The sequence below is a fragment of the Somniosus microcephalus genome, chromosome 3 (genome assembly GCF_052327205.1).
Source record: "Somniosus microcephalus isolate GS21.2 chromosome 3, FLI_Smic_1.0, whole genome shotgun sequence".
In the NCBI taxonomy this organism is placed as follows: Eukaryota; Metazoa; Chordata; class Chondrichthyes; order Squaliformes; family Somniosidae; genus Somniosus; species Somniosus microcephalus.
This window is the reverse complement of record NC_140989.1, coordinates 158,195,311-158,207,643: the sequence shown is the minus strand read 5'-3', so window position 1 is coordinate 158,207,643 and position 12,333 is coordinate 158,195,311.

The following is a 12,333-nucleotide window of genomic DNA, read 5'->3' as shown; positions in this document are numbered from 1 at the left end:
GCATCCACTTCGGTGTTATTTTTCGTTGATAAAGTGATAATGTAGATAGAGAGTGAGGAATGGGTGGACGTGCAAGGTATGTTGGTGTGAGAAATGATATGCAGGAGCAGGCTTGGGAAGGCAGAGTGATGGGGATGTGATGAGAGGCACAGCAGGATGAGGTTGAGTGTGGTTTTGCACTCACCTTTCCTGATTTCATGAGATCATTGAAGCACTTCCGGCACTGCACCCAGGTCCTCCTCACCACATTCCTGCTGTTGACCTCCTCTGCAATTTGGAGCCAGACTCTTTTAGTCTCCTGGGGAGGTCTCTTCCGCCCATCAGCAGGGAAGAGGGTCTCCCTGTGTGCTCTGGCTCCCTCCACAAGAAAATGTAGGGAGTCATCTGAGAACCTGGGTGCAGCCCTCTGTCTCTGTGAAGCCATCTCTGCAAGGCTGAGCAATAACCAGATGGTGATATGTACTGCCTGCACACTCCTAGAAAAACCCACAAATGCAATGTGGCCAAGGCTGCTTTAAATATCCCCACTGAAATGAGTCATCGATGACGTCATCAGACCCGCACCATTTAATGGGGCCGGGAAATGTGCAGGCCTGCCTTAATAGGCTCCATTAACGGAAAGTCGCTCTGAGGAGCGGGATGAAAGGAACAACGGGGTTCCAAGCCGCCATGCCCACCGCCCTCACCTGATCCGCCCAGGTAATGAAAATTCTGCCCATTGTTTTTAATCAGTCAGCTGTGGCTCAGTTGGTAGACTCTCACGTCTGAGTCAGAAAGTTGTGGGTTCAAGTCCCACTCCAGAGACTTGAGCATAAAAATCTAGGCTGACACTTCAGTGCGGTGCTGAGGGAGTGCTGCACTGTCGGGGGTGCCATCTTTCAAATGAGATGTTAAACCGAGGCCCCGTCTGCTCTCTCAGGTGGATGTAAAAGATCCCAAGGCACTATTTCGAAGAAGAGCAGGGGAGGTATCTCAGGTGTCCGGGCCAATAGTTACCCCTCAATCAACATCACAAAAACAGATTATCTGCTCATTATCACATTGCTGTTTGTGGGAGCTTGCTGTGCGCAAATTGGCTGCCGCGTTTCCTACATTACAACAGTGACTACACTTCAAAAGTACTTCATTGGCTGTAAGGTGCTTTGTGACATCCTGAGGTCATGAAAAGTGCGATAGAAATGCAAGTCTTGCTTTATTTTCATTTATTTTGTTTATAGCTACGTGTTGCCATGTGTATTGAGGAAAAAAACTCTGAGGCAACAATCCTAGATAATCCGCATCAATCATTTGCAGCTCAGGTATCTCATTGACGAAACACTGAATTGTATTCTCTCTATTCCCAAAAATGTTTACACACAGACATGGTCCCTCTACTGTGCCAGTGTGAATGCTGCTATTTCATACACAACAATAACTTGCATTTATATAGCACCTTTGATGTAGAAAAAACTTGTCAAGGTGCTTCACAGAGGTGTAATTGGACAAAAATGGATGCCGAGGCAAAGGGGATCTTAACGTAAGAACATAAGAAATAGGAGCAGGAGTAGGCCAATCGGCCCCTCGAGCCTGCTCCGCCATTCAATAAGATCATGGCTGATAGGATAAAGCTTGGTCAAAGAGGTGGATTTTAAACAGAGCCTCAAAGGAGGAGATGGAGGTGGTTTCACGGAGGGGTTTAGGGAGGGAATTCCAAAGTGGCTGGTGGAATAACCAATAATGGCGGGGCGAAGAGACTGGGGGATGCACAAAAGGCCAGAGTTAGAGGAACGGAGAGTTTGGGAGAGCGAGTTGTACGACTGGAGGAGGCTACAGAGATAGGTAGGGTGTAGGCCATAAAGGGATTGATTTTGAGGATCAGAATTTTAAATTTGAGGTGTTGGCGCTCTGACAACAAATATAGGTCAGCAAGGACGGGGTGATGGGTGAAAGACTTGGTGTGGGATAAGGGTACAGGCAGCAGGGTTTTGGATGACCTAAAGTTTAGAGAGTGGAGAATGGGAGACGGCCAGGAGAGCATTGGATCAGTCGACTCTGGAGGTGAAAAAGACATAGGTGAGGGCTTCAGCAGCAGATGGGCTGAGACTGGGGTGGAGGTGGCAATGTAACGGAGGTGCAAGTAGGCGGTCTTTGTGATGGGTAGTTGTGGGTGAGGTGAGTGAGCCAGGAAGGAGGCTGGCAAGATTAGCCACCAGGGGGAAGGTCGATGAGAGAGGAGGAGGGGGCAGTTGGGATTGCTGCTAGTGAGAAGGCAGCGATGGATGCCTTGATCGCCCTTTGGGGAATGCCACAAAGCAAGACCCTAAATCTAACAGAAATTGACTTTTAGTGAGTCTCCCTCTGCAGGTTCTGTGGTTAAAGGCACAGATCCCTGGTTTTGTCCTGATTCCCTACTGGTTTACTGGATAAAGACAGCACAGTCCGTGTTTACCTCGCTCTGTTGGTGAGTAGCTCTCTCTCTCTGTTGGTGTGTAGCTCTCTCTCAGTCGGTGTGTAGCTCTCTCTCTCTGTCGGTGTGTAGCTCTCTCTCTCTCTCTCTGTCGGTGTGTAGCTCTCTGTCGGTGTGTAGCTCTCTCTCTCAGTCAGTGTGTAGCACTCTCTCTCTCAGTCGGTGTGTAGCTCTCTGTCGGTGTGTAGCTCTCTCTCTCAGTCGGTGTGTAGCACTCTCTCAGTCGGGGTGTAGCACTCTCTCTCAGTCGGTGTGTAGCTCTCTCTCAGTCGGTGTGTAGCTCTCTCTCAGTCGGTGTGTATCTCTCTCTCAGTCGGTGTGTAGCTCTCTCTCTCTCAGTCGGTGTGTAGCTCTCAATTCAATTCAATTCAATTTAATTCAAATGCTTTATTGGCATGAAAGTTTACAGGGAACCATATTGCCAAAGCTTACATAACAAAAAGTACAGTTTTCCAACATTCTGTAGGTGTCAAACAATTTTGACCTTCGTTGGGTACATACAATATTAGTTTAAACAATATTAATTTAAACAGTCGTTGAACATCGTTGGGTACATTCAGTATTAATTTTAAACAGTCCTCAGGTTGTGACATGTTGTTACATATTTGGCACCAAGGTATGGTCTGTCTCCTTCTCCCAGGACTAATCTTAATTTTGACAGGTCATCCAATTCTTTGAAATCAGGGGTTGTTTGGCTGAGCTTGTCAAATAATATGTTTCTTGTTGTGTTGAATTTTCGCATTTTAGGAGGAAATGCATCTCTGTCTCAACCTCGCCGGCCAGACATTGATCACATATTCTATTCTCTCTAGGCTGCCAGGATTTCTTGTATCTTCCTTTTTCAATTGCCAGTTGGTGGTCGCTTAGTCTGTACCTGGTGAGGGTCTGTCTCTGTTTTGTGTCTCTGATGGTCGAGAGATAGTCTGCCAGTTTATATTCTCTTTTTAGGGCCCGGTAACATTCTAATCTGCTTTGGCTTTTGGTTATTTTGTTCCAATGTTCCAGGTAGGTTTCTTTGCATTGTTTAATGATTTGGTTCACTCGGATTGGTGTTTGGACGGCAGTGTTGGCCTGGGACTGGTCAGGGTCCGGCTGAGTAGGAGTACTTAGTTTCAGTAGCAGCTGACTCAGGGGACTCTTTTCTGGGTTTAGCTCTTGGGTCTGGAAGGCTTTAAAATGAAGGGTGTCTGGGGAGCTAGATTTGAGGTGATTTAGGAAGTTTAGTGCTCGTTTTTGGATGTTTATTATCAGTGGGTATCTGCGTAGTTCGGCTCTGCATGCATTTGTTGGTGTTTTCCTTTGGGTGCGAAGAATGCTTCTGCAAAATTCTGCATGTAGGGCTTCTATTGTGTGTTTTTCCCATTTAGTGTAGCTCTCTCTCAGCCGGTGTGTAGCTCTCTCTCTCTCTCAGTCGGTGTGTAGCTCTCTCTCTCAGTCGGTGTGTAGCTCTCTCTCTCTCAGTCGGTGTGTAGCTCTCTCTCAGTCGGTGTGTAGCTCTCTCTCTCAGTCGGTGTGTAGCTCTCTCAGTCAGTGTGTAGCTCTCTCTCTCAGTCGGTGTGTAGCTCTCTCTCTCTCAGACGGTGTGTAGCTCTCTCTCAGTCGGTGTGTAGCTCTCTCAGTCATTGTGTAGCTCTCTCAGTCGGTGTGTAGCTCTCTCTATGTCGGTGTGTAGCTCTCTCTCAGTCGGTGTGTAGCTGTCTCTCTCTGTCAGTGTGTAGCTCTCTCTCAGTCGGTGTGTAGCTCTCTCTCTCAGTCGGTCGGTGTGTAGCTCTCTCAGTCAGTGTGTAGCTCTCTCTCAGTCGGTGTGTAGCTCTCTCTCAGACGGTGTGTAGCTCTCTCTCTCTCAGTCGGTGTGTAGCTCTCTCTCAGTCGGTGTGTAGCTCTCTCTCAGTCGGTGTGTAGCTCTCTCTCTCAGTCGGTGTGTAGCTCTCTCAGTCAGTGTGTAGCTATCTCTCAGTCAGTGTGTAGCTCTCTCTCAGTCGGTGTGTAGCTCTCTCTCAGACGGTGTGTAGCTCTCTCTCAGTCGGTGTGTAGCTCTCTCTCAGTCGGTGTGTAGCTCTCTCAGTCGGTGTGTAGCTCTCTCTCTCTCAGTTGGTGTGTAGCTCTCTCTCTCAGTCGGTGTGTAGCTCTCTCAGTCGGTGTGTAGCTCTCTCTCTCTCAGTCGGTGTGTAGCTCTCTCTCTCAGTCGGTGTGTAGCTCTCAGTCGGTGTGTAGCTCTCTCTCTCAGTCGGTGTGTAGCTCTCTCTCTCAGTCGGTGTGTAGCTCTCTCTCTCAGTCGGTGTGTAGCTCTCTCTCTGTCGGTGTGTAGCTCTCTCTCTCAGTCGGTGTGTAGCTCTCTCTCTCTGTCGGTGTGTAGCTCTCTCTCTCTCAGTCGGTGTGTAGCTCTCTCTCTCAGTCGGTGTGTAGCTCTCTCTCTCTGTCGGTGTGTAGCTCTCTCTCTCTGTCGGTGTGTAGCTCTCTCTCTCAGTCGGTGTGTAGCTCTCAGTCGGTGTGTAGCTCTCTCTCTCTCAGTCGGTGTGTAGCTCTCTCTCTCAGTCGGTGTGTAGCTCTCTCTCTCTCAGTCGGTGTGTAGCTCTCTCTCTCAGTCGGTGTGTAGCTCTCTCTCTCAGTCGGTGTGTAGCTCTCTCTCTCAGTCGGTGTGTAGCTCTCTCTCTCTCAGTCGGTGTGTAGCTCTCTCTCTCAGTCGGTGTGTAGCTCTCTCTCTCAGTTGGTGTGTAGCTCTCTCTCTCTCAGTCGGTGTGTAGCTCTCTCTCTCAGTCGGTGTGTAGCTCTCTCTCTCAGTCGGTGTGTAGCTCTCTCTCAGTCGGTGTGTAGCTCTCTCAGTCGGTGTGTAGCTCTCTCTCCCTCAGTCAGTGTGTAGCTCTCTCTCAGTCGGTGTGTAGCTATCTCTCAGTCGGTGTGTAGCTCTCTCTCTCTCAGTCGGAGTGTAGCTCTCTCTCTCAGTCGGTGTGTAGCTCTCTCTCTCTCAGTCGGTGTGTAGCTCTCTCTCTCAGTCGGTGTGTAGCTCTCTCTCAGTCGGTGTGTAGCTCTCTCTCTCAGTCGGTGTGTAGCTCTCTCTCTCAGTCGGTGTGTAGCTCTCTCTCTCTCTCAGTCTGTGTGTAGCTCTCTCTCAGTCGGTGTGTAGCTCTCTCTCAGTCGGTGTGTAGCTCTCTCTCTCTCTCAGTCAGTGTGTAGCTCTCTCTCTCTCTCTCAGTCGGTGTGTAGCTCTCTCTCTCTCTCAGTCGGTGTGTAGCTCTCTCTCAGTCGGTGTGTAGCTCTCTCAGTCGGTGTGTAGCTCTCTCTCTCTCTCAGTCGGTGTGTAGCTCTCTCTCTCTCTCAGTCGGTGTGTAGCTCTCTCTCTCTCAGTCGGTGTGTAGCTCTCTCAGTCGGTGTGTAGCTCTCTCTCTCTCAGTCGGTGTGTAGCTGTCTCTCTCAGTCGGTGTGTAGCTCTCTCTCTCAGTCGGTGTGTAGCTCTCTCTCTCAGTCGGTGTGTAGCTCTCTCTCTCTCAGTCGGTGTGTAGCTCTCTCTCTCTCAGTTGGTGTGTAGCTCTCTCAGTCGGTGTGTAGCTCTCTCTCTCAGTCGGTGTGTAGCTCTCTCTCTCTCAGTCGGTGTGTAGCTCTCTCTCTCAGTCGGTGTGTAGCTCTCTCACAATTCACAATTCAAATGCTTTATTGGCATGAAAGTTTACAGAGAACCATATTGCCAAAGCTTACATAACAAATAAGTACAGTTTTCCAACATTCTGTAGGTGTCAAACAATTTTGACCCTTGTTGGGTACATACAATATTACTTTTAAACAATATTAATTTAAACAGTCTTTGTACATCATTGGGTACATTCAGTATTAATTTTAAATAGTCCTCAGTTTGTGACATGTTGTTACATATTTGGCACCAAGGTATGGTCTGTCTCCTTCTCCCAGGACTAATCTTAATTTTGACAGGTCATCCAAATCCTTGAAATCTGGGGTTGTTTGGCTGAGCTTGTTAAATAATATGTTTCTTGATGTGTTGAATTTTTCGCATTTTAGGAGGAAATGCATTTCTGTTTCAACCTCGCCGGTCAGACATTGATCACATATTCTATTCTCTCTAGGCTGCCAGGATTTCTTGTATCTCCCTTTTTCAATTGCCAGTTGGTGGTCGCTTAGTCTGTACCTGGTGAGGGTCTGTCTCTGTTTTGTGTCTCTGATGGTCGAGAGATAGTCTGCCAGTTTATATTCTCTTTTTAGGGCCAGGTAACATTCTAATCTGCTTTGGCTTTTGATTATTTTGTTCCAATGTTCCAGGTAGGTTTCTTTGCATTGTTTAATGATTTGGTTCACTCGGATTGGTGTTTGGACGGCAGTGTTGGTCTGGGACTGGTCAGGGTCCGGCTGAGTAGGAGTACTTAGTTTCAGTAGCAGCTGACTCAGGGGACTCTTTTCTGGGTTTAGCTCTTGGGTCTGGAAGGCTTTAAAATGAAGGGTGTCTGGGGAGCCAGTTTTGAGGTGATTTAGGAATTTTAGTGCTCGTTTTTGGATGTTTATTATCAGTGGGTATCTGCCTAGTTCGGCTCTGCATGCATTTGTTGGTGTTTTCCTTTGGGTGCGAAGGATGCTTCGGCAAAATTCTGCATGTAGGGCTTCTATTGTGTGTTTTTCCCATTTAGTGTAGCTATGGTGATTTAGCGGGCCCCATACTTCACTACCGTACAGCGCAATGGGCAGGATTATGCTGTCAAATATTTTGATCCAGATTTTGATTGGGATTTGGATGTTGTAGAATTTTCTTTTTATTGCATATAGGGCTCTTCGGGCTTTTTCTTTTAGTGCATTCACTGCTATGCTGAAGCTCCCTGATGCTGTAATGGTTAGACCAAGGTAAGTGTAGCTCATAGTGTGTCCTATGATGGTATCACTGAGAGTAAACTGGTATTTGTTTTCCTGACACCTGGGCCTTTTTTGAAAAATCATGATGTTGGTTTTCTTTAGATTTACTGTTAGAGCCCAGTTTTGGCAGTATTTGTCGAGTAGGTCTAGTTGTTGCTGTAATCCCTGTTCTGTGGGAGACAGCAGAACCAGGTCGTCCGCATAGAACAGGGATTTCACTTCTCCATCCAGGAGACAGAGACCCGGTGACTCGCTTTGCTCCAGCATGTCTGCTAATTCATTTATGTATATGTTGAACAGGGTTGGGCTCAAATTGCAGCCCTGCTGGACGCCTCTTCTCTGGGTGAAGAAACCGGTGCATTTGTCTCCAATTTTGACACCGCATTTATTTTTCAGATACATCGATTTAATAAGGTCATAGACTTTGCCCCCTATTCCACACTGAAGAAGTTTATAATAGAGCCCTTCGTGCCAGATAGAGTCAAAGGCTTTCTTGAAGTCAATGAAACAAGCGAATATTTTCCCATTTTTTGTTTGGTGTATATGTTTTTCAATGAGAGTGTGAAGGGTATAGATATGGTCGGTGGTGCGGTGTTTTGGAAGAAAGCCTATTTGATTTTTTCTGAGGATATTATGTTTGTTAAGAAAATCCAGTAATCTACTATTTAGAATACTGCAGAATAATTTCCCATGACAACTGTTGACACAGATGCCGCGGTAGTTATTTGGGTCTGATTTGTTTCCACTTTTATATATGGGAGAGATGAGTCCTTGGCACCAGATATCGGGAAAACAGCCTGAACGTAATATGATGTTGAATAACTTGAGTACCGCACCCCGCATCTCCATATTGCTGAACTTGAGCATTTCATTTTTGATGTTGTCTGGACCACAGGCTTTCTTTAGGTGGAGAGATTTTGTTTTTGTGGCCAGTTCTTTCCATGTGATTGGGGAGTCTAGAGGGTTTTGGTTGTCTTTAAATGTTGCTTCTAATGTGTGGAGTTTTTCTGTGACATGATGTTGACTTGGGTTTGTTTCGTTTATTGGGATGTCTTTGTAGAGGTTTTCAAAATGTGTTCTCCAGATGTCGCCATCTTGGATTGGTAATGCTTGCAATTGTGTTGTACTCAGGTTATTCCACATTTCCCAGAATTGATTTGGATTAGTGGAGTTTTCAATTTCTTCGAGTATTTTGTGGGTATAATTTTGTGTTTTGTTTCTAATGGTGTGTTTATATCTTTTGAGGGTCTCATTGTATCTAATACGTAGGTCTGGATTGTTTGGTTGGCGATGCTTTTGGTTTGATATTTTTCTCAGGTCTTTTCTGGCATTTTTGCATTCGTGGTCAAACCATTTCTCATTTTTATTTTGTCTTTTGTAACGTTTCCTCTTCTGTTTCACAAGGTCGGCTTTTACAGCTGCCTCATGGAAGATCATATTTATATCCTCTATGGCCATGTTTACACCATCTCTGGTGATCTCATATAGATTTTCTTTAAATTTTGATATTTTACTTGTGAGATCAGGTGAATTTAGTGCTGTGATGAATTTATCTCCACTGTCTGGGGCCCATCTGTATGTCTGGTTTATTTTATGTAGCTTACTGGGTTCCTTTTTTGTGTCTGTAGTTTGGGCAGAAAGTTTAAGGTACACATTTATTTGGTTATGGTCTGAGAGGGGGGATTGCTGCCTGACAGTGAATGCGTTGATATCGCAGGGGTCCAGGTCAGTGATTGTATAATCCACCACACTAGACCCAAGCGTTGAGGAATATGTGAGTCTCCCTAAGGAGTCCCCTCTGAACCTACCGTTGACTATGTACAGGCCTAAGGCTCGGCAGAGTTGCACTACCTCCCTACCGCTTTTATTTATTTCGCAATCGAGGTTGTTCCGATTTGCGATGGCTGGTGTGACATATAAAGGGGTCTGGCCAAACACATGGTTGTTGCCCTGTGGGTCTATGAAGTCAGGTTCACATCCGGTCCTTGCATTTAGGTCCCCACATAGTAGCACCTTTCCTTGGGCCTGGAAATGGCTGATTTCCATGTGGAGAGTATCAAATAACTCCTCTTCAAAATATGGCGATTCTATTGGAGGTATGTAGATCGCACATAAGTAAACATCGTTTTTTGCTATTCCTATATTTTTATCTAATTTTAGCCATACGTGTGATTTTCCCTGTTTTATCGGTGAGATGTGTTTGTTCAGTTCTCCTTTATACCACACCAGGATTCCCCCGGAGGTTCTGCCCTTGCGTGTCTTAGTGTTCTTTACTGAGGGCACAATGATTTCATGGTACATTGGAGGACAGTGGGTCGGCATGTCCTTTTGGCACCATGTTTCTGTTAACACAATTATATCAATGTCTTTTATAGCTTTTAGGAATTCAGGGTCTGTACTCTTCATCCCAAAAGTTGAGGAGCGGAGACCCTGGATATTCCAGCAGCTTATGTGGAAAGAACGCATTTATATAGTTCAAAAAACGAAATAAAATGGACCTATTTTGTGGGATGAGTGTGGAAACACTATTTTCTATAATGCTAAATGACGATTTAGTATAAATTTCATGAGGCATGCACATATAGCTATCTAATAATAGTAATAGTAATGATAAGATAACAATAATGATAATGATAAAATAACAATATTAATAATTTAGTGCATTCCTCTCTGGCTTTCTATCAGGCTGCTCATCATCGTCATGATCTTTCTCAGTTCTTGGTCTACAGTCTGTGGTCTAGAGGGGGGTCTGGGGTCAGGTATAAAAGCACGGTTCTGTTGTTGGTTTTGTATAGGGGGGTGGGGGACATTGGTGGTCCTGTTTGGGTTAGGGCTCCCAATGGTAGAGGGGTGGGAGGGCTGCGTCTTTTGGCAGTGTTTATGAGGTTTCTTGCGAAGACCCACATCCGCTGTTTGAGTAGATGTATTTCGTCATAGAGGTCCCTTGTGTTGATGTTTGGATGATGGGCCAGGTAGACGTTGGGGAAGACAGAACATCTCGTGTCGATCTCCCTGTTGGTGTTGTGGATTATATAGGCTGGGGCGTCCTTTCTGGGCAGTAGTGTGGAGATCACGATCCGCGCCTCGGGGAATTCCCTGCTGGCCTTTTCCGCCATCCTGCTCACCGCCCTAGCAGTGCCTTCCCATAGGGTGCGTAGGTCGTTTGTGCCTGTGTGGATCACAAGCCATTTGGGGTTTCCAAGGGATTCTTTGTTCAGGATCTTCATTGCATGGTCTGTGTTGCTGCACCATTTTTTCAGGACTTGATGACCTGGGAACAGCCTCTGGGGGTCCAGAAACTTTCCGTTGGAGTCGGTCAGCAGGACCGCCTGAGGGGCTGGCTTTTCAGACTGGGTAGCAGTAGTCTGGGCAGGACTCAACTGATGGCTGGTTGTTGGCTGGGTTTCTGGGATAGGTTGTGTGGCAGGAGCAGGGTTTGAGGCTTTCGGTGTGTCCTCGTGTGGGGGGGCATCTGACGGGTTCTGTGTCCCTGTGTGTGAGGACTGGGTAGCAGTAGTCTGGGCAGGACTCGACTGAGGGCTGGTTGTTGGCTGGGTTTCTGGGGTAGGCTGTGTGGCAGGAGCGGGGTTTGTGGCTTTCGGTGTGTCCTCGTGTGGGGTGGCATCCGACGGGTTCTGTGTCCTTGTGTGTGTTGTTTTTGTGTCATCAGGTTTTTGGACCTTAAGAGGTTTGTGTTGCCTGCTGAGCCTTTCTACGGCCTCCATCGTTTTGTTTAGCTGGGTACGGAGTTCTTTGACCTCATTTCTTTGCTCCTCTACGGTCTTTCTCAGCTTGTGGATGGTGGACTCGTTTTCCGTTTTCAGCTGTTTGAGTTCCTCCATCAAGTTCTTGGCCTGTGTTTCTCTGTATTCGTTGAATTCGAGTTCTAGTTTGGACAGACTCTCTTTCAGCAGTTTGTTTGCGTTGAGAGGTGTGGGAGGGGTGGAGATGGTCAGGGAGGTGTGTGTCTCTGCTGGACTCTCCTCTTCTTCCTCCGCTTGGCTCTCATCATCCTCTGTTCGACTCTCTTTTGCCTCCTGTCCATTTGTCCTCTTTGTGTCTGCCTTAGTTTTCAACTGGGGGAATTCCTTTTCGAAGGAGTCCAGATTTTCTACATTCCCCTGTATCATGATCTTTCCTTTTTTGTTGTAGTAGCTTATGGTTAGCAGGGGGTCATCTTTATCTAGATTTCCATCTTTACATATTTTCAGTCTGCCTCCACTGCCAATACCTTCACTGGAGACGTATGCGTAGTATTTTTGTAAAGTCTCCTTCCATGAGGGAACGGAGTCGGTGTAGAATATGAGGTTGTTCTTCGTCTTAATCCCTTTGTGTGTGGTATAGTCAACGTAGAGGACCTCTGGGTTACTTTTTAGTGTTATGTCCTTGTATTTTTCCTTTGCTTTATTTTTTGTGCATTGCTCAGGATATTTCATTTCTCTGCTCATTGTAGTCGTTTGTTTTTGTCTCAGATAGGTAACTTTTTTTCTCTTTTTTGTGTCGTGTTCCACCTTATCCCACTTTTAGGTCCAAAATTGAGAGTTTTTCAGGGGTTCATCTTTGATATAGCTGCTCTTAAAAGTTTCTCTCTCTCTCTCTCTCTCTCTCTCACAGGCTCCTGGTTCGGGTTGTTTATCGTTTCTCTCGGGTTTCTATTCCTTTTTCTCGCGGGTTTGTTGTTCTTTTTTCAGGTTTTTTTTCCGAACTAAATTTAAATAAAATTAAACTTAGGTAGAATTAGGTAAAACTTTTTTTCTCCGGTGTTTTCCTCTTCCGACTCTCTCACTCGCTCTCCGGGCCTCGGACTCGCTCTCTCTCCGTGCCCCAGACTCGCCCACTCTCCGTGTCCCGGACTCGTTCGCTCTCCACGCCCCGGGCGGATCTCCTCGCGTCGTCGCGTCTGTCTCAGGCCCCCGGTTTTTTTGACTCACCAGGCTGTTTTCTGCCCTGGTCCCAGCCCCTCGGCTCGGCTGTGCAGTCCCGGCCCGGCCCGGTGTTTGTCCGAGTTTCTCCGACCCCGGAGTTTCTCGGGTTTC